The sequence below is a fragment of the Lactuca serriola genome, chromosome 9, assembly GCF_051521515.1.
Source record: "Lactuca serriola cultivar US96UC23 chromosome 9, Lser_US96UC23_V15, whole genome shotgun sequence".
NCBI lineage: Eukaryota > Viridiplantae > Streptophyta > Magnoliopsida > Asterales > Asteraceae > Lactuca > Lactuca serriola.
Window position 1 is genome coordinate 33,422,836 of NC_136416.1, and position 21,886 is coordinate 33,444,721.

The 21,886-nt window shown below is 29.4% G+C and overlaps 1 long non-coding RNA gene across 1 annotated transcript; it reads right to left on the reverse strand.

Moving 5' to 3' along the window:
• Positions 1 to 18,300: 18,300 nt before the first annotated feature.
• Positions 18,301 to 19,790, reverse strand: LOC145077093 (uncharacterized). Its single transcript, XR_013692952.1, has 3 exons — positions 19,657 to 19,790; positions 19,485 to 19,568; positions 18,301 to 19,373 (listed from the first exon to the last, which is right to left on the reverse strand). It is a non-coding gene; the product is annotated as an uncharacterized LOC145077093 (long non-coding RNA).
• Positions 19,791 to 21,886: the final 2,096 nt, after the last annotated feature.

The following is a 21,886-nucleotide window of genomic DNA, read 5'->3' on the forward strand; positions in this document are numbered from 1 at the left end:
CCATTTCCATCCCTAATACTAACAATAACGATGCTTATTGGATTTTTCTATTGCACATTACAACAATGGTTTTTTCAAACACCATAATGCTAAGTGTGTGTGTGTGTGTAATATATATATACATATATATATATATATATATATATATATATATATATATATATATATATATATATATATGTTCAAATGTTACTCGCATCTATTGTGTGTTAGAATTCACCAATAAGAATTTACTAAACATTAAATGTATATTAAATGATATCCACACTTATAATTTTTTTTATGGAAATAATTAAATTCGTCATTAATGTCAACAGTAATATCCTTTCAGAATGAATTCGTATCTAGAAGAATAAGAGCGTATTCAAGTAGAACAAGAGTATATTCTACTAGAATACATTCTCATTCTTCATATATTCCATACTAATTTATTGTATTTTAAGTGAGTGAGTTCTGAAAGAATATTGTTATTGTTAACATAAAACCTAGATACGAGTTCATTCTAAAAGAATGTTATTACTGACATTAATGACGAATTTAAGTAGTTTCCATAAAAAGAAAATTATAATTATGGATATCATTTAATATGCATACAATTATGGAAATCATTTAATATCTATCTTTATTTAATTAAATAATTATTTAATTTTACTAATTTCCTATTGGTGCATTTTAGCACACAATAAATGTAAGAAACAAATTAACCTAACACTATATATATATATATATATATATATATATATATATATATATATATATATATATATATATATATATATATAGGAACAACCAAATTAAGAGATGGTCCTTAAACCACCGTCGATAGAAAAACACCAAATTACATGCCCATGAAATCATAATCATGTTCCATTCTAACAGGAGGGTGTGAGAATCAAAATGTACAGTTGAAACAGAAAGTTGGACATGCAAGCGTTCGTGTCCATCTATATTGTCGGTCGATTCATCAAAACTGAGATCATCCAATTAGAGAAGTCTAAGTCTAAGGTTAACGTTACTAATTCATAAAATCAACGATATCCCCTATTTTATTTTTATAATCTGTAAAATTGTATGTTTATTGAATTGAATTGTTATTTGACATTCATACAGTTTACAATGTTGTGTTATTCATATAAAATTGTATCGTACTTCAGATACCGTACTCTTCATTTATATACGATGGTATACAAGTTAATAAGAAATATTGATAGCTTTCATTTACAACACACCATAAAACCGAAGTCATAATAGACTTTTGTGTACTTGATATAGCTAGTGTTTCCCTAAATAATCAAAAATGGTTATGAAACATTAAGTAGAAAATTTCACCCTAAACCATAGTGTTTCATTTAATCTATGTCATATACCTAGAATGTGCATTAAGGTCTAGGGACCAAGAGAAATGAAAAAAGCACCACTGATATGAGAACTTTTTTTTAACAATGATTTTTTTGTTTCTTTTTCGATTATTTCTGCCATGTTGGGATGAACATTTGATAACCATACCAATAAAAAAAAAACAAAACCTGGAACTGGGGTATTCAATCTACTTCTCATTACATTTCAAACCAAGTCTGAAACTAAACACATCCCTAAAGATCACACTTGTAGAACTAATCCGAACCGAAATTAAAACCGGTTAGAACTAGAATCAGGGCATTTAGTATGGTTTATGTTTCTTAATTTCCCACTAAATTGGGTCCCGGTTCTTCGATTCTCGATCCGGGTTGGGACTGATACTCATCGTTACTGTCATGTATCAACGAAACAAATAAAAATTTGAGTTAAATAAATACACCTTTGGGCACTCTAAAATTTATAAAACGTTTGTGAAATACTATTCAAAATTCTATAAACCATCACAACACCCGTTTTACCTATACAATGATACAAAACAGTTAGATCTATAACAACAACTTAATACATTTTTATATGCAAGATTTCGAAGACCGAAATTAGAAGAATATGTCCGAATTTCGAAGAATAAATCTAGATCGAACACAACATTTCAATTCTAAAAAATGTTTCGTTTTCACTAAAATCTAACAAAAAATTGAAATAAAGAAAACCAAAGTAGGTCCTGATACAAAAACATATCAATGTACAATTTATTTGAAAAACCAGCAATGATTTAAATTTAAGGAATTACCGAAAACTGGGAGCAACTCCAAATTATATATATTCAAAATTCGAAGTGGCCATGTTCTAACTTTCCATTTATTTCAGTTAATACAAAGAAATAATTTGTCATTTTGTTTATATGAATTATAAAATAGAGTTTACGAAGGGGGGATTACTATTTATTTGGTTTCATTTTTTCGTAGACGTTTTTCCATACTTTCTACATTCACGTCTAGTTTTTTTTTGTACCTTCTAATCAGCCTGAACAACATATACGGACCCCCTCCACCTATTTTTTTTCATTAGTAATGGAATATCTAAGAAAAATGATTAAATCTATATCATATTAGCATCTTTCTAAAAACTAAGATTTTGATATTGTTCATAGTAGATTTTAATATTTATATTTTTTTCCTCAAGATATTTTAATTTAACAGTTTTTATCTTTCATAATTTTAAAACTAAATTGTTGGTATTTTATATAATTTTAAAATTAAGCTGTTGGTAACTTATAAGTTACGATTTTTATTCCTATTATATTTTAAACTTATTTTAGTCTTTTATATTATTTCTTTATATATTTTTTGTTTTTATCAATTGAGAATTGAAATGTCATTAGTTCAAATCTCGTTATAAAAATAAATTGTAATTTAAGAGTAAATTAGTTTATCGTTTAAAAAAATTGCTGAAGGTTTTCGTCTCAAGGTGGGTATAACTTAAATAATACCATAGTTTACTTTAATTCACAACCATCAAATCATGTTTTTTTATAGAGAATTAAAATATTTTTTTACATTATGTTACTATTTATTTTTTAATAAGATGTGAAATTTATTAATTCTTTATATCTTAAGCATCCATAAGTCATTGAACTCTATAGAGTTTAATGAATTGTCAAATCAACATTTTACTTTTTATTTAATTATATTTTTTAACATCTATATTCCATTACACTCTATAAAGTTTAATGAATTTTTATATTTGGTTTGAAATTTAATTAAAAAATAAAGATTAAATTCATTGAACCGATCATACAACTCTTCTCCATGTCATATTCACACTTCATTAAACTTTTATTTAATTTTAGTCATCATGTATTCAACTCTTATTACAGCTCCGTATAGTCTTAGGAGCCTCTTTTAGTCTCATTTTTTGATTTTGGGCATGTTTGACAAAAGTAGCTGTTAGCTGGTAGCGTGTAGCAGTAAGGTGTAGCTTTTATTTGTTATATGAATGTTTGGCAAAAGTAGTTGGAAGTTTTTGAAATATATAAAATTACATAAAAAGACAATTGATTAAAAATAAATAAATATATAAATATATTTTTAAGGGTAATTATGGAAATTGATTTCAAAAGCTCATGAGCGTTTTGTTAAACGCTACATGAAGTAACGTTTAGAATCGGAGCGTTTTGTTAAAACTAAAAGTTAAACGCTCGTATTGTCAAACGAAGCTTTTTGTTTAAACTAGAGCGTTTTATTAAAAGCTAAAAGCTAGAAGCTTCCAAACACTTCCAAAAGCTCCAGGCCAAACACGTCCGACACGTCATTTATTTTGATAGAGTGAGTACCAAGAGTGGTAAAAGGATAATTAATTTCTCTTTTTCTATATCCCTGTGTTTTTTATTTTGAGTATGATCCCTTTTAAGAAAATTTCTTGAGTTTCGATCTCATTAAAAATGAAAATTTTAGTAAAACCCCAAAGAAAACTACACATGATGGTTGCAAACTACTGAAGCTTGTTAAAAGCTGAATCAGTTCAATCCGATATTTGTATCTGAATCGCAGGGAAAACAAATTGATATCATAAAAAAATGGAATTTATATCTTCGTATTACTAATACTACAAAACATAATGAACGTTTCAGTGTATGAATCAATGTATGTTTAGGAGTTCCTCCAATTTACATCGCGGAAGAAAAAATAATCTCTCTAGTATTGAAGCTCATGCTCGCCTGAAACCGTCTGATTTTGCCGGATTCTTCGAGTGCTGATGGCGCGTGAGATCTACAGCTGCTGTCTACGGAGTTTGAAGGAGGATGGTAGTACAACCGGGCAGTTTGAGGGCAGTGAGAATGAAATCTAGCAGCCATTCTCACCCCTAAATCCAGTATCTCAACGTATTTCCCCATTATGATTTATTAAACAAGTACGACACTCACAAACAAGTGAATTGAATCAGACACCAGTGAAGATGGTATCTGATCGGATCAGAGAGCGCCAGAAAGATGAATCGAGAGAGAATTTTGAAAAGGTGAAAGGATTTGGTGTGTGGTTTTGGTTGAAAGGTAGAGTGTTTATATGATGTCTCGACGCAGCTCCTTTTGACTTGGACACTTTCGCCCTTCTTTCAACCTTTTTGACCACTTTTTATTGTATTTTCAATTGGATTCCCTTTTTTAACCCCATTTGGCATTTTGACCCCTTTTATTTCTTTTTCTTGTTGTAATCTCAAAGTTTGAAATTTGAACCTTACATTTTTTTTGTAAGAAGGTAGCGTTTCACATAAAATATATGGGCTTAAATCATGTTCACTTTAAGTCATGATTTTCACAATCATTACATTTGAAAAAATCGAGCATAATTGGACTAATATCAAAGTGTCACTTATGTTAGGAATGAAATTTTTGATGGAAAAATCAAATTGAAACCAGAACCGGTTGGAACCCATTAGTGGTATTGGTCAGGTTCTCGGTTCTCTCAATCCTTCATTTTTAGTTTTTGGTTCCGGCTCATTTCGGGCCGGTTCTAGTTCCGAACACCATTTTAGAAATCATATTTCCTAATATAATCGAGCTGAAACTGGAACTGAACTGAAACCAAATCCGGTTGAAATATGTTAGTAGTATTCAGTCCATATTTCGGTTCCCCGTTTACTACTTAATCAATCTTTAATTATTTCAGTTTCAGTCCGGTTCGACCCGGTTTTCAGAACCTGTTACATTCCTACTTACGTCAATATATCATTTATGATAAATTATTAAATTATATGCCTTTTTCCTTTTCAAGAATCATTACGAATGTAACAAGTCATTTGTTAGTATAATACAAATGTAATTTAAATGAACAATTTTTTTTTGTTAACTTAGGCATACATGACTTCTCTCATACACGTGTCTTTTTGTAAAGCTATGTATTTTTCATTTTAAATTAAGTCATTACTATAATATAACTTCAAAAAATCACTTTTCACTATTCTTTTACCATGAAAATTTTATTACTCCTAAATTTCTTTAAACCAACTAATCTATCTTCATGTTGAAATTACTATACAAATTAAATAAGATAAAAACAAGACGCATACTAAACTTTTTCACGTTGAACCATGGGCTTCTAATAAAGAATGTAATGTGAAGTTGATAGTGGATCCTAAGCCTTTGTGATAACTGATATACTTAAACGGTAATAAATTTGATAAAGAAAAGAGGGTGGGTCATATGGAAGTGGAAAAGAATTAAAATATAGGGATTGGAATTAGATAACCCCATAAGTAGTGGACTGAGAATGAAATTTTGCAACTAAATGCCGCGTCTATATTCAACATTCCAGTCTGGAATCGGTTATCATCCAGCTTCATCCCAGTAATGACCTTCCTTTTAAAATTCTTTCTTCTTTGAATTTTTTGTTTGTTATTTTAAATTTCTTTTATAGGTTAATACTTAATTATCAAAGGAGTATAGGAGTTGGAAAAGATTTCTTTCTTCCAAGAAATTAAAGATTCAAGTCTTGTTTGATGTGATAATTTAGAATTAGTTGATTGAAAATAAACTTTTTTTTTATTTGTGTGAGCTCAAAGTTATATATAATAAATGTAAATAATAAGTAATAAAACGGAAAATTGAATAATCTAACCATTTTACTTAGGAAAAGCTAACAAAGATACTCTAAATTCTAATTCTAAACTATAAATTTGTCCGTCGGACTAATATTATAAAAGTCCTAAATTTTTAACGTGTAGTTGAAAAAAACCCTAATATTTTTTTTATTATTGTTATGACCATAATTTTCTCGCAGAATTATTACTCTAGCCCACTTAACGAGTTTTATAGTTAACTTGGTTAACTTTTTTACAAAATCAGTCCTAAAAAATTCAAATTTAGTCCCTAGGGTTTGCAAAAAAATACACCACATGGTTTTTTAACTTTATTTTTGTTTTTTGTATACTTTATTTATTTTCGGTTTTTTAATAAATGTATATACCTTTTTTATTTTCTTTTTTTTTATATACTTTATTTATTTTCATTTTTTAACTTTTTTTCAACAATTTGACTTATTTTATTATCTTTTTACCTTTTATTTTCTATTTTTTTTTCCTATTTTGGTTATGTATGGTTTTTCTAATGTTTTTATTTACTTTGATTCAAGTAAACGAACTTGAATTCAATATAAATTATTATAACAAGTTTTTTTATATAGACCAACTATTATTTATTTTGTTTAATCTATTATCAAATTGAAAAATATTATCTTGAATTTAATCTATTGATATCACATATAGAAATATGATTTAATCTGCAAGTTATATAACACATTGAAACACTAATTCAAGCTATTTTTTTTAATTTTCATTTTTTCGTACCAGAAATATAATAGCACTAAAGAAAAAAAAGAATAAAAAGAAAATAAGTTGGATCGAAATTACAAATATAAACATAACTATTTTATTTATTTGAATAAAAATAAAAAAATTATAAAAACTATAAATTATCAAAATTGTTATATACTCTAATATATTAATAAATTTTATATTTTTTGAAAAATGTTAATAAAATGATAAAAATACAAAAATACAAAAAAACAAAAAAAAATAATAATTAGAAAACAAATAAGAAAAAAATAAAAATATAAAAAGATGAAAAAAAAATATAATACGAAAAGAAATATGAAAAAACCTAAAAAAAACTCTAATATACTCTATATGTAGTTATATACACTAAAAATAGAAAACAAAAGATAAAAAATTTTAAAATTTTTATTGAAAATAAAGTTAAAAAATGAAAATAAAAAAAGTATATATATATATATATATATATATATATATATATATATAAAGAAAATAAAATGTACATATATTTATAAAAAAACATAAATAAATAAAGTATACAAGAAACAAAAAATAAAGTTAAAAAATCATGTGGTGTAATTTTTTATAAACATCAGAGACTAAATTTGAACTTTTTAGGACTGATTTTGCAAAAAAAAAAAGTTAACCAACTTAACCATGAAACTCGTTAAGTGGACTAGAGTGATAATTTTGCGATAAAGTTGTGGTCATAGCAATAATAAAAAAATATTAGGGCTTTTTCCAATTACGCGTTAAAAATTTAAGGCTTCTTACCTTAATAAATAATAATGATTTTGCCACATGTCCTTCTCTCATTCAATTTGCCACATGTCATTTTGTCATAATTTAAGATATATTTATTTTCCACTTGTCATTACTTTAATTTTCATTTTCAATATATCATTAATTTACTTTCCAAAAATTAAACCTACCATAATGACTATCAAATTTTAAATTTCAAATTCAATTCTAAATAAATTTACAGTTTAAACATTTATGTTTAATATTTTATTATAATTAACACGTTTAGTACACACTAAACACATAATTTTAATTAATTTATTCTTTGCATCTTTTTTTCTCATAATTTTCACTTATTTCAATTTCAAATTCAAATAAAATTTCTATTTAATCGTTCATACTTAACATTTTGTTTTAATCAACCCGTATATTATACGGGTCTCACAACTAGTTTATAATATTAGTCTTTTTTCCGTCATAAGAGTTAAAACCTCGACTGGTCAACCCTTAAGAAATAAGCACTTTCTCAAACCTCTAATATCTCTAACCATAAGTCTTTTTAGTCAAACTTAACTCATTTTAATCTCAAATCAAATTGTTAATCAATCTAAAGTCTAAACTGATTTGATCCGGTCTCGATATGATTAATAAGTTCTATCCGTCCAGAGCGAATTTTGTCCACCTCTATTGATTTATTCTAAATAAAAAAAACATTACACCAAATAGAATGTAACTTTAAGCCATAGTAACATCTCATCAAAATTTAGACTTAACGTTCATTTAAAGAAATTATCAAAAAAAATCATTTTATATACTACACATATGTGTAACTACAAAAGTGATTTTATGTTTTTGTTCTGCAAGAATATAATTAAAAACTTGTATAACAAAAGTGATACAAATATTTGTCGAATATATTTTAAACAAAAGTTAAATATATTATAAGAACTCTACGCCTGCATTCATCACTCGTTCAAGAAACTAATATTCTTTTTAAGTTGCCATTGTTTATTTCTTAATGTCAATACATAAACTTTTGACCTATAAAAGTCCAAATTATAGAAGTAGGCATCTAGGTGACCATACAACTTGGTGTTGGTGGGTCACCAACAATTTTTCTTTATTTTTGTTACGAGGGTCAAGGGGTGCTTCCAATTGTCTGATGGTGGAAGGCCTTATTATCATACGGCTTCAATGTTGGTTGTGGTTATACCTTTTGGACTATCCAAAGGCTGTGAAATAAATACAATAATTATAATAATTATCTTACGACTGCTTAAGCAACCAAATATGTTTAACCATTGAGGGTTAAAACGATGAATTTCTTATTTCACTTTTGTAAGTCTACTATCCTAAAATCCTTCCCTATCTTCTAAATTCAAGCACGAACCATCATCAACCACAAACCCTGATCGAACTTGAGGCTTTTTAGTAATCATTGTTATAATAGGCCATATTGGAGATGTTTAGTAATACCTGAAATTCTCTAACCGATTAATAGGAGGAATATTCATATTTTTATAATACGCCATATTGGAGATGTTTAGTAATCATTGTCAATTTTAAGCTTTGATAAAAGTCTTATAAGAAAAACAAGTTGGTTTAAATCAAGTTGCAAAGGTGAGTCGATATGTATCCATTTATATGTATCCATTTATCATGTTTTTTTCATATATATATATATATATATATATATATATATATATATATATATATATATATATATATATATATATATATATATATATATAAAACTGAATATATGGTTGTTATGTATTTAAGCTTAAGTATAGAACCTTTTAAACGAAGTAGTTTTAAACAAAACAAATCCAATTTTATTTTCTTTTAGTTTTGTTTTAATAGAATATCATTGAATTAAGTTCAATTATTGAATGAAAAAGATCAATTATATATTTTTTTATTACAAATAATTATTGAAATTTATAGAAAAAATAAAAAACCAATATTTTTAACGAAATATAACTCAAACATTTTGTCCTTCAATTGTAAAACTATATCAAATGATTTTATGAAAAGCTTGATTGAGTTATGACATGTTCTTCTTTTATCTTTTATTCTATTAGTTTTCATTTAGAATTTAATAGGGTTGATTAAATGATCCCGACTTTTCATGTTTTAAGTTCCTAGACACAATGAAGAAAAAAAATATAAATTTGATCGATTTAGTAAGTCACATGATTAAGGAAGAATAGTAAAAGAGATATTATTATTAGTTTGGATATAAATGGATCAAAACTATATTGTTTGGAGGGTTCTATATATAAGCTTAGGTACATGACAGCCACATATTCCCTAAGCCCATATATATATATATATATATATATATATATATATATATATATATATATTAGAAAAAACATTATAAATATATAAAAAATAATAATAACAAAGCAAAGTTTGTTTTTATTAATAATCGGATATACTAACAGTTTGAGTATTACAATTGAATAATGCATCATGCGTACCATACGGAGCATAACGTCCAGTCGAACATTATATAAGTTTTCTTATCCAACGAACCGTTCTAATCTGTACATACGTCAATTTGACAAAACATTAGGTGTTGGATATGTTCATTATAAATCAACAAATCACATAATGGTTATCATGAACATGGGAGAACCAACAAGTGCATGATTAGGGATGTCTTCAGGGTCATACCAAAATGGGAACCATGTTGTAGAACCTTTTTAGCTCGGATGATGAACGATAACACAATATATGTCAGCAATGAGAAATAAAGTATCTAACATAATCAACCAATATTTAAAATTCGTAAAACCCGATCCAACGAACCTCAACGAGCAATGGCAGAGTCATGCCTGGGCCTGAGTAAGCCCAGGCCCACCCTTACATTTAATTTTTTTTTTTTTTAAATTTTGACTAGTCCAGCCCACTTTCAAATCTAATTCTCATTACTAATTAAATCGACTCGAAATCGACGATTCCAAAATGAAAAGAAATCCCCTTCGCTCCAAAATCCTTGAAATCAGAATTCTTTGTCACTACAGTCTGCCGAGATTGAGACTTTTAGTTCCCAAAATCGTTCTCATATGAAATCGACGTTTACTATCAAGTCTCAATTTCACGCTCACTCTCAAACTCAATCAGTCAAATTGATTTCTCAGTGTCGATTTTACTCGTATTTCGCTTCAAACCCATTTGAATGCGTGAGAAGCTTTTGAATGCGTGAGAAGATCTTGTATTAGAACTATTTTTGTAATTTTGGTACTCTATTACATAGGGATTATTTCTTTAATTAGGCTATTATAGGGATCAATTACGTAATATCGCTATTATAAAGGTATAGTTTCTTTAACTTTGTCTTTGCATAAGAATTATTACTATAATTTTATCTTACAAACAAACTAAATTTATAATTTTGCTATTATATATGTATCATTTGTGATTATTTCTATAATTTTCTCAACTATATGGACCATAAGATAACTTTACGAGGACCACTTCTATAAATTTCTCAAACATAAAGACCATTAAATAAAACATAAATTTTACAAAAGGACTATTTATATTTTCTTTAAACATAATTTTTGTAATTTTTTTCAAAACATAGAGACCATTAGTTAAATTGAAAGGTCCATTTCTATAATTTTCTCAAACATAAGGACCATTTTAATAGTTTACTCGAACATATAAACCATTAGATAATTTTGTATGGACCATTTCAAGAAGTTTTTCAAAGATAATAACTAATTGACAATATTGTAAAAATACAATACGACAAAAGTGCACTACTTCCTAGGGCTGTAAACGAACTGAACGTTTGGTGAACCGTTCATGAACTGTTCGGCGGAAAGTTCGTTTATTTAATAAATGAACGGACATGAACAAAAATTATTGTTCGTTTAGTTAAATGAACGAACATGAACAATGGTCTCGTTCGTTCATTTATGTTCGTAAACATTCGTTTATGATGTTCATTTACGTTCATTTATGTTCGTTCATTTAAGTTTATTTATATCTATTTATATTCAACCTTTTTATTATATTGTTATATTATATGTTCGTTTATGTGTATATATGTTCAATTGTGTTTTTTTTTTTATCTTTGTTCATTTCTGTTTGTTCGTTTATATTCGTTTAGCATGTTCACGAACATGAACAAAATAATTTGTTAAAAGAACGAACATGAACAAGAAAATCTCGTTCGTTTATCCGTTCGTGTTCGTTTGTTGTTCGGCTAACTTAAACGAACGAACATGAGCAAGACCTTGTTCGTGTTCGTTTACAACTCTACTACTTCCTAAAACACAACTTTTATACAGGGACTATTAATGTAATTTTTAAAGACCATTAGCTAATTTCCTAAGGATCGTTTTATAATTGTTCAAAGGTAAGGGCCATTATATAATTTACAAGGTTTATTTTTGTAATTTTCTCAAACGTGATGATCATTTTATGGTTTTCTTAAATATATGGTGTAACAACGTAAAATTTCCAATTAAATTTTTAATTTTTAAAACCACAAAATGTATATCATATCATAATTTCAAATCCGAAACAACAGTGTTTTCAAAACAAATCCCCCAAGATCTCTCTAATGTGAACTCCATCGGTGTGAGTGTGTACGAGTCAAGCCGTCGCCTTCCCACGATCCTCGTTGGTACCTGAGACATCAAACACAACAACTGTAAGTATAATGCTTAGTGAGTTCCCCAAAATACCACATACCACAAATACGCCACTCGAGGCTAAACCCGACCCTCCGGTCAAGATGTCTCAGCGGGACCCTCCAGTCCCGCAGCTCGTCGGACCCTTTGGTCCAGTCATAGCTCATTGGGCCCTCTGGCCCGGTCTGAATCGTTGGACCCTCCGGTCCGGTCTATATAGTCATACAGCATACAAATAACACATAGCATATAATCTCATAAATAGCACATAAGACCCTCTGGCCAACTCAGAATACCACTCAAGGTAACGTATAGTGAGAAGACTCACCTCGTGGAAAGTCTAAGATCTCGCGTACTCACTATCTCCAAAACCCAACGACGACTCTACCTCGCCTAATCATAAAAATATCATTTTAATAATCAAGACTTCCACAACTAAACTTTACCCCTTATCATCATCCTCAGAGGGTAAAAGACCATTTTAGCCCTCCTCGTCCCAAAGTCTTCATGTTGACCAAAACCCTAAAAAGTCAACAAAAGTCAACCCTATGAGTACGCGGGGCGTACATCGCCAACCCATGGATCGGGGTCTCCACCCAGTACGCTGTGCGTACTGGAAGTTACGCCCAGCATAATCATCAGACTTTAGCATACATCATTTCTGGTCTTAATCGGTTAAGCCATTACTCCAACTTCTAGATCCGGCTCTGTTTATGCGTCTATACCCATAAAGTCGAGACCTTTAAGCCTTGGCATGGCTGTAAAGGCTCCAACACTTCTTAACATCATTCTATTCCAACTCAAGGACCTAGATCTCGTGCATGGTGCAATATTCACGACCAAAATTACATTTTTATGAGTCTACAACTCAAATAGACCAGAAATACGAAGGATCTAAGCTTATGGAGACCATTTGCTCAAAAGTCTCCACCTTTGGGACTAAAACCCTAGAAAATGGTACTTGAAGCATATTACAAGAACTATAGGACAAGATCCGAGCTTTTTACCTTATAATGAAGCTTCAACCTTTGCAAAGCTCAGATCCACACTTGAGTACCACTTCTAGCCTTCCCAATGAGCTCCTCTTCTCCTTTGCTACCTTGAAAAGGCACCACCAAGCTTAGAATACTCACAAATGGCCTAAGAACGGATGCACACTCTCTTTAGGGTTTCTTTCTGAGGGATGGTGGCTGAGAAGTCGAGCCACACATTCCTTTTATAGCCCTCCGAATGAATTAGGGTTTTTAGGTCTGGACCGGTTACGCCCCGCGTAACCTTGGGTACGCCCAGCGTACCTGAGGGTGAACGCGTCCAAATAAAGCGCACGAGTACGCGCAGCGTACTCCTTGTACGCCCAGCGTACTCGCCTAACATGCAAACCCTAAATGGCAACATAACGAAGATGAAGGGGCTAAATAGAAGGGTACCTAGTTTTCGGGCTGTTACATATGGTTGATGAGATAATTATATAAGGATGATTTTTATAAATTTCTTAAAGATAAAGATTAATTAACAGTTTATAAAAATATAACAAGAAAAAAAAAATTCTTAGACCGGACAATTTAATACACGACACTAGTTTTCATATACGTGTTTTAAAAATTGTATTTCATGTTGACATGTATTTTAAATATATATTTCGTGTCTTACACTTGTCAAATATAAATTTCCCTTTTCAAACACGTATAAGACACAAACAAATTTGTGACGACACGTGACACATAAATACGCATAAACACACATTTATTTGTGTAAATTCATGTCAACATGTGACACGTACAACACTTATAAACTAATTTGTGTTCACACGTGACGCATAAACAAATTTGTGTCTTGTAAATGAAATGTGTTTATTCGTGTAAATTTGTGTTTTCGTTTAACACGGTTAAAAACATGTATATTAATGTCGTGTCACGTTTCACTCGAATTTGCTACGTGTTGTGTTCGTGTTCGATACCCAATACATATTTTACAATCTATATTGTGTAAATTTTGTATCTGACAACTATGTACTGTAAGATAATAGATTGTTTTTATCGATAAATAGCAAGGTTAAACTTCATATAAATATGAAGACATAATCTAAACCCTAAATGGTTTGAGCTTAAACCCTACTCACTAACATGTACGATCCATAGACACGTATTGTCAGAGTTAATACCACTCTTCCTAAATATGTTTGATATTTAGTTATATTTGATAATTGGCATGTTCTCGATGTGGTTTAATTGTTTGTGTTGTTCAAATCGAGATGTTATGCAACTCATCCTTTTCATATTTCTAGAATCACGAAGAAAACTTCCAAGAGAGACATGAGTGTTGATGAATGCAAAATATTTTATTACAGTATTTCTTTCAAAGTAAATAGTTAGAGAGATATTCATGAATGTAAACAAAAATTTTATATTTTTCTAAACCATAACTAATCTTAATGGTTGCGCGATTACCAAACGTTACTATTCTTATCAAGAGACTGGAGCATTCTCTCTAAACTCTAATCACAAAATCCATAGGATGTTCAAAACTATTTTGTGAAATCTAGAATTTAGTAAAATTTAAAACGTTGTATAAGTTCACTTAAACAATTTCACAAAATATAATTATTTCACAAACACTACTTTGTGGAATAAACAGATACTTTGTAGTTTGCAATGCTTTTTCAACAAAAATAAAAAATAAAAAAATCATACGTATTATTTATTTTTTATAAGATTATATAATATAATATTTTAAAATATAAGTTATTGTGCATATGAAAAATAAAAATCTATTGCTTACGCATGAACATTAAAAAATAGGGAAATTTTCATATCTGTCCTTGCAAACATTAAATATTACGTTTATATCATTTCAAAGTTTATAATTACGCACATATCCTTCTTAACCTATTAAACTCACATTTATATCATCTCTTATAATTTATTAAGATATAAATCAATTTAATACCAAAAAATATATTTTAAATCAAAAATACATATAAATTTACCAAAATACCCTTTTTAAAATTATATGTGTGATTAAATTCTATTACTTTTTGCTATAAATTGTTAACCAGGGGCAAAATTAAGTCTCTGAATGAAACCAAAATACACTATATGCTTACTTGCCTTAAATCAATACATTAGCCTCATACATGCGATGAATGAATAGTATGAGTTATATATGAGATTTTAGTATGTCAAAATATATGTGACCAATTTAATTATAAAAGCATATTAAAGTTTCCAACTTGCCGAGTATTTTTGTATGTATCATGAAGCTATTGAAGCAGGTGTATAAATTCATGTTCATCAGGAAGATATTATTATTTGCGAGGTTTCAATTGTTTAACGAGGCTTAATTTGTATATTGTAACTATCAATTATTTGGATTTTATGTGTTTAAGATCTTGGAGGTTTTTGTCAATCACGTTTTTGAGGTTTCCCATATTTAATTAGGTTTAATTCTAATTAAATTTATTTAGTTCTATTCTTTAATGATTTGGAAATGTTATTTTAGTACAGTCACATTTTATTTTGATTTTTAAATATATTTATGGTATTAAATTGATTTATATATCATTAAATGATAAGATTGGATATAAATGTGAGTTTAATAGGTTAAGAAGAATATATATGTAATTATGAATTTTAAAATGATACAGACTTAATATTTTTAATGTTGCAAGAACATATACGAAAATTTCTCTATAAAATATCAATTTTGTGCTGGGATACCTTCATTTTATTTTTTTAGAACAAAAACTATATAAATAAAAACAAAAAACCAGCCGAAGTGGTGGCCGAATACAAGATAATACTAAGGTGTTTGTTTTTTTTGAGGTAAAATGTCAGAGTCTACAGACTACATCTGTAGACCTTTGCAGTAGAAGAGGTGGACCAAACGTCTGCAGTCTGAAAAAAAAAAGACTGTTTGTTTTTTTTTAACATCTGCGGGCTATTAAAATAAACTGAAATATAAATAAAATGATTTTTTTTAAACTTCAAAGTGATTTTTTAATATTTTTATGACTTTGTTATAAATAATTAACAAATCTAGATAAACTTTTATCTATTATTGTATAAAAAATAAAAATAAAAATGGTATGAATTAACGTTTATATTTGATAAAAAACCAACAACTTTGGTTGCAAAGTTATAACTAAACATTATAATTAGTGATCAAAAAATTTGATACATGAATGGATGGAAATAAACTTCGATTTTTTCAATTAAATTCATTAAAAACGTACCATAAATATTTTCTCTAATACTGTATTAAATAATGTTTTACAAAATTTAACAAAAAATATAAGAATATATTATGATTTTTTTTCATATTTATATAAACAAATTCAACAACTATTATTGTAATAAATCATTATTTATAAATTTTTCAAAAATATCATGTTTGTATCGTCGAACGTTTTTTTTCAAGTTTTTTATTTTTTTTTTCAAATTGTTTATCATTAATAAAGTTGGAAAAAATATAAATTAAAAAAAAAAAAAACTTAAAAAAAAATAAGGATATATATGTTTTTTTAGGCTAGAAAATGTCTGAAAATGTTAGAAGACCTTGGTCCACATCTACGCCAAGAAGAGGGTGCGCATACATTTTTAGGTCTGCAGATTTCAAAAAAACAAACAGTCTGCGAAGGCTAATGTCTGCGCGTGGTCTGCGCGGCACAGACAGAAGATGTCTACAGATAAAAAACAAACACTACCTAAGATGTTTATAATAATAATAATAATAATAATAATAATAATAATAATAACTAGATAGGAAACCCCGCTTCGCAGGGGTCGGATTCGCCGCTAATATCAAAGATCATCGTTAATAGTTTTGGTCGTCTCTCGCAAATCTAATAGTCTTAAGATGTCATATTTTTCTGTCACTAGATTGAAGTTTTTTGGATATTTATTTTGATTTAGAAAAAATGTTATGCTATTATAATGAAAGTAATGCGAAAGTTAAATGTAAGTGACAATGTCAAAGGGTATTTCATACAAACATCCATATCTAACATTTGTTGTTTACTGTTGAATCTCGATGCATCCCAACTTTACAAACTGCCCATGATTTCCAATTAACAAAATATAAAGAAAAAAAAAAGATTCATTTTTTTCTCTAAAATTTCTCCTTGTCAATGGCATAATTGTAAAAGCAACAAATACCACTTGACAGTAGTCAACTTTAACATTTCCTCTAAAATAATGAGATATTTGTTATCAATGAAAAAAAATTGTTGGACTTTTCAATAAGATTTAAGATGCACATTTCATTGTGCAATAACTTCAAACAAATATTTCACTGAATGTTAAGGTCAAATATATGTACCCATTTTTTAGAATTAATCCATCAGTGTCATAAAGCTGAACAGACAACAAATGAATAAATGACCGAAATACCCTTTTACCCGTCGACATAGTACAATAGTGGCATCTAAGTGAGTAGAAGTGATGGCAGGGGTAGGATTGGTGAAATCATCATCAGTAGGGAAATTGATAGCTTGGATGGATGTGATTGAACCCTTTTTGGTTATCCAACAACGGATGAGATACAACCCAGTAAAGTGGACACCTTTGAATGAAAAAATATTTTAATTAGTTACAAATTAGAAATTGAAATCTATCTGTACTTTCTTGAAACCAAACACTTGTTCAGAATGGAATTGAATTCCAATTCCAGTCAAATCCATTCAAGTAAAAAGAATAAATAGTTAATATATATGAAAGAAAATGAAGAAACAATTGCTTCATATATATGATTGTGAAACTAACTTGTGAATGAACCATTGTTTATGTTGCAAGAAACATAAACAAATTATAGAGTTATGCAATATGATTAATAACCCCAAAATTAAAAAAAAAAAAAAAAAAAAAAAAAAAAAAAAAAAAAAAAAAAAAAAAAAAAAAAAAGAACATACAATCAAATCTTAAATGTTTTCCAAATTGGAAGCTTTTCCTCCAAATCGACTTGCAAATTGAATGACTCGAGAAACATAATTCAAGTTCTAAACGGACTATTAATGGCAATTATTTAAAGATTCAAAAATTGCAAAAACATTTAGTAATAGCACAAAATTTTTACTATAATTACAGAAACAAAAAAGATTTAAACTAAAAAAATCAGATGTAACCATGGAAAATAAATCATATTTGTGACGGGATAAAGTCAAAAAATGAAAAAAATGAATCTTGTCAAAACTTGTGGCAAAGATGAATGAAAAAGGAGCAGCCACAATTAATTTTGGAACTTCCAAACTAAAGAGGTTGGAAAAAAAAAGTACTGAAAAACAATTAAGCAAAAAGCATAGGACTGTGGGACTTTTGATCTATAAGGTTATATCCAAATGTGAGAAAGTCAGAAAGGGCATAAGAATTTCTTTTTACTGATGCTTGAAATCCTTAATCAAAATCTGATTGTCCTGAAAAACGGCGTCATTTGAAGATATCACTTGTCAACCGATTGATTTTCCTGATTTCTGTCTAACCTCATCACTTCCTCAACTCCTCATCTTCTGTTAAGGCGTCATTAACAACATTTTTTTTGTTTTTCCAGCTTTGCTCAAACCATATGCGACTCCAGTTTCCCTTACATCCATTCGATTTTCTGCCTTTGCTCAAACCAAAATTCAAATGACAAAAGAAAGTGTATATTGTTTAATAAATTGGATGCATACCTTTAATTTTTTTTAGTCATACCTTTGATAACATGAAGCTAATAACATGTCTGAATAATATGATTGTGTGTTATTTAAAGCTTCATTGCTAGCCAAACCAAGATAAGAACCCGCCATAAATAGATATTACAAGGGTAGTTATGTCTTTTCACTTTGTAGTTATTATTGGATCCTTAACCCTTAGCTGCTACATAAGCAAAATTGACATATAGAAGCAATCCGATTTCATTTTTTGTCATTGCAAAAATAGTCCTTTGGTAGAAAAAAGGTCAAAAATGTATTATTTACAGTTTTGATTTAAAAATTTAACACTAAAATTTTGACTCTGCTGGACTCTTAGCTTCTATATAAGCAAACCACAAATTTGGGAAGAATCCAATTCCATTTTTTGGCATTGCCAAAACACCCGTATGGTAGAAAAGAAAAAAAGTCATAAATGTATGATTTCGAGTTTTGATTTAAATATTTAATGCTAAAATGTTAAGTTTGCATGTGTTATGATTTTGTAGTAGGTATGATCAGATACACCAATCCAAAACCCCATTGTTATGCTATCCATGAAGCTTATATATGGCTTCTTATATCCAAGATTTTGCAAATAAGAAAGTATTTAGCAGTGAAAACCTGCAATGAACCTGAAGTACTTTTAATTAGAATTAACATAACCATCTTTATAAAGAAGTCGGCAATATTATTGATGAGAAAACCAAAAATAGTGATATAAGAAGTCGGAAATTTCATAATACCATGGTCCAAATCAAGGTGAAGTCATGTATATAGCATCATAATGTTGAGCTAGGTAACCTAATTCCGTTTTGCTACCCCTATGCCTGTATGTGTATCAAAACAAATTTCAATAGAAAATCATTAAACTTTAGTAACATAAACGAAAATAAGTCGAAGAAAAAAACAGCAAACCCATATTTAATACTGCATTTCAGCTTTGTTTTTGCGTTCAAAGCGTAGGATTCCAGTCACATTGTGGATTTATGCATCAAGATTTCTCCACAAATTGTAATCAAGGGTAATTTGGTGATTTGCCCAAGGGTAATTTGGTGATTTGATGTGACAACCCGAAATCTATTCCGTCATTTTTAAACTATTTTCCGTTAATAAGTCTCGTTTTATTTAACTGTCCGTTAACTTTTGGACTGGTTAATTAATTTGGGACTTTTTAAATGACTTTATGAGGGTTGAAATAAATTAGAAACACCACAATTTTTCCCCTTGAAAAATTTTAATTTCAACCAAGTCAAAATACGACCACTAAATCGGGTGCGACCAAAAGCCCCGTTTAACAACAGTATCGGGTAGATTTCCACTGAGCCTCAACTCAAGCCCCTATATAAGGGAGAGTAAACTTCATTTCCACCCTTTTCACTCTCTCTCTACACTCTCTCTCTACAACTTGTTTCTGAGCCAAAAACCGCCCGTTTCGAGCCCCAAACGAGTAAGTAATCTACCCTAACTTGTTGTATAGCTTAGTTAACATGCAAATTCGTGTTTAAGACATCAAATAGGGGCAAATTCATGTGTTTACGGCCCAAGAACACTCTTGGACCGTGAACACCCTTAAGTGGGGTTTTTAAGCCCCAAAACCCCTCAAAATTACCCCTAAGGCTTAGATATGGCTAAATGACTTATGGGAACGGACTTAGAACACCTTGAAGTTAACTTTTGGGGAGTAAACTTGAGTTTACTACCCAAGAACATGCTTGGGCCGTAAACTCCTCTTCATGGGAGTAAACTCGAATTCAAGTATTAGAAATGCCCTCAAACACCTCCTATGGCCTTGGAAAAAATGTCTAGAGGCAACCCCATTGATGTAAATGCTTTAAACATTAAAGAAACTAAGGAAATAGGAGTTTACGGCCGTAAACCCCCATAAAATTGGTCTATGGGCCGTAAACTCCCATTAAGTGCCCAAATGATGCCCTAAACTCTTCTTTTGACTTGGAAAAATACATAGGATTTTATTCTCTACCATTTAAGACCCTAAAACACAAAAAGAACATGTATATAGGAGCTTATGGCCTTAAACTCGTTATTTAGGGCCGTAAACTCCTCAAATGGTCCATTTGATGCCTTAAATCCATTCATACACTTTGTATTTGGACCTAGCTTAATTCTTTGAGTGATATAAGACCTTTTGGCATCCTAGAACACCCTCACCATGAGTTTACGGCCGTAAACTCATGGGGAGTTAGTCCCAGGGCCGTGAAGTCTATAAAGAGTTTACTCTTGAAGAGTAAACTCCCTATCTAAGTCATACACACCCTTAAATGTTACCTGGGACACCCCTAGCACTTAATCAAAGTGTTTTCCGCACTTTAGGATGTGTATACTTATTTAATTAGTATTATATGTACTAATTGTATGTAAACATATGTCATCATATGTTAATAGGTCACTAAGTGTGTTCAAGTCTTTACTTGACACCGAGAACCCAACCGGCACCTCCGTCAGATCCACTTACAACAGGTGAGTTCATACCCCTGAATGAACCTTTTAAATGTTTTTACATGTTTTTATGGGGGGGAATACAAGTTAAACATGTCAGTTATCATATCAATCACATGTGATTGATAACCCGCATGCACAAGGATTTCTTATACTGTCAACTGTTTTACCAAGTATGATACAGTAAATGGTTTTTCTAAAACGTTTTTACTTGTACAAAGCTTTCCTCAAATTGACTCTCGCACTGAATGTTTTATCAAAGTTTCACTTAAAACTTGTTTATGAAAGGTTTCCAAAGGAATTCTAAAGGTTTTCAAACTGATTTTACAAAAGAATACCAAGTCATGATTTTCTTACGCATAAAGGTTTTTCCAAAGTTTTCTTCCATGTTTTTATACTCCTACTTTGTTAGATACTACTGCTTCATTTTGCTTCTACTTAGTTAATACTCCTACTTAGTTAAACGCTATTACTTTATTAACGCTTCTACTTCGAGATACGCTTATACTTGTTTACGCTTTTACTTCGTGATACACTCTTACTTAGTGATACGCTCCTACTTTGTAAACACTTCCACTTATTAACGCTCCTACCTTATTTATGCTACTACTTCATGAACCACTCTTACTTTATTTATGCTACTACTTCACGAACCACTCTTACTTTATTAATGCTACTACTTCGTAAA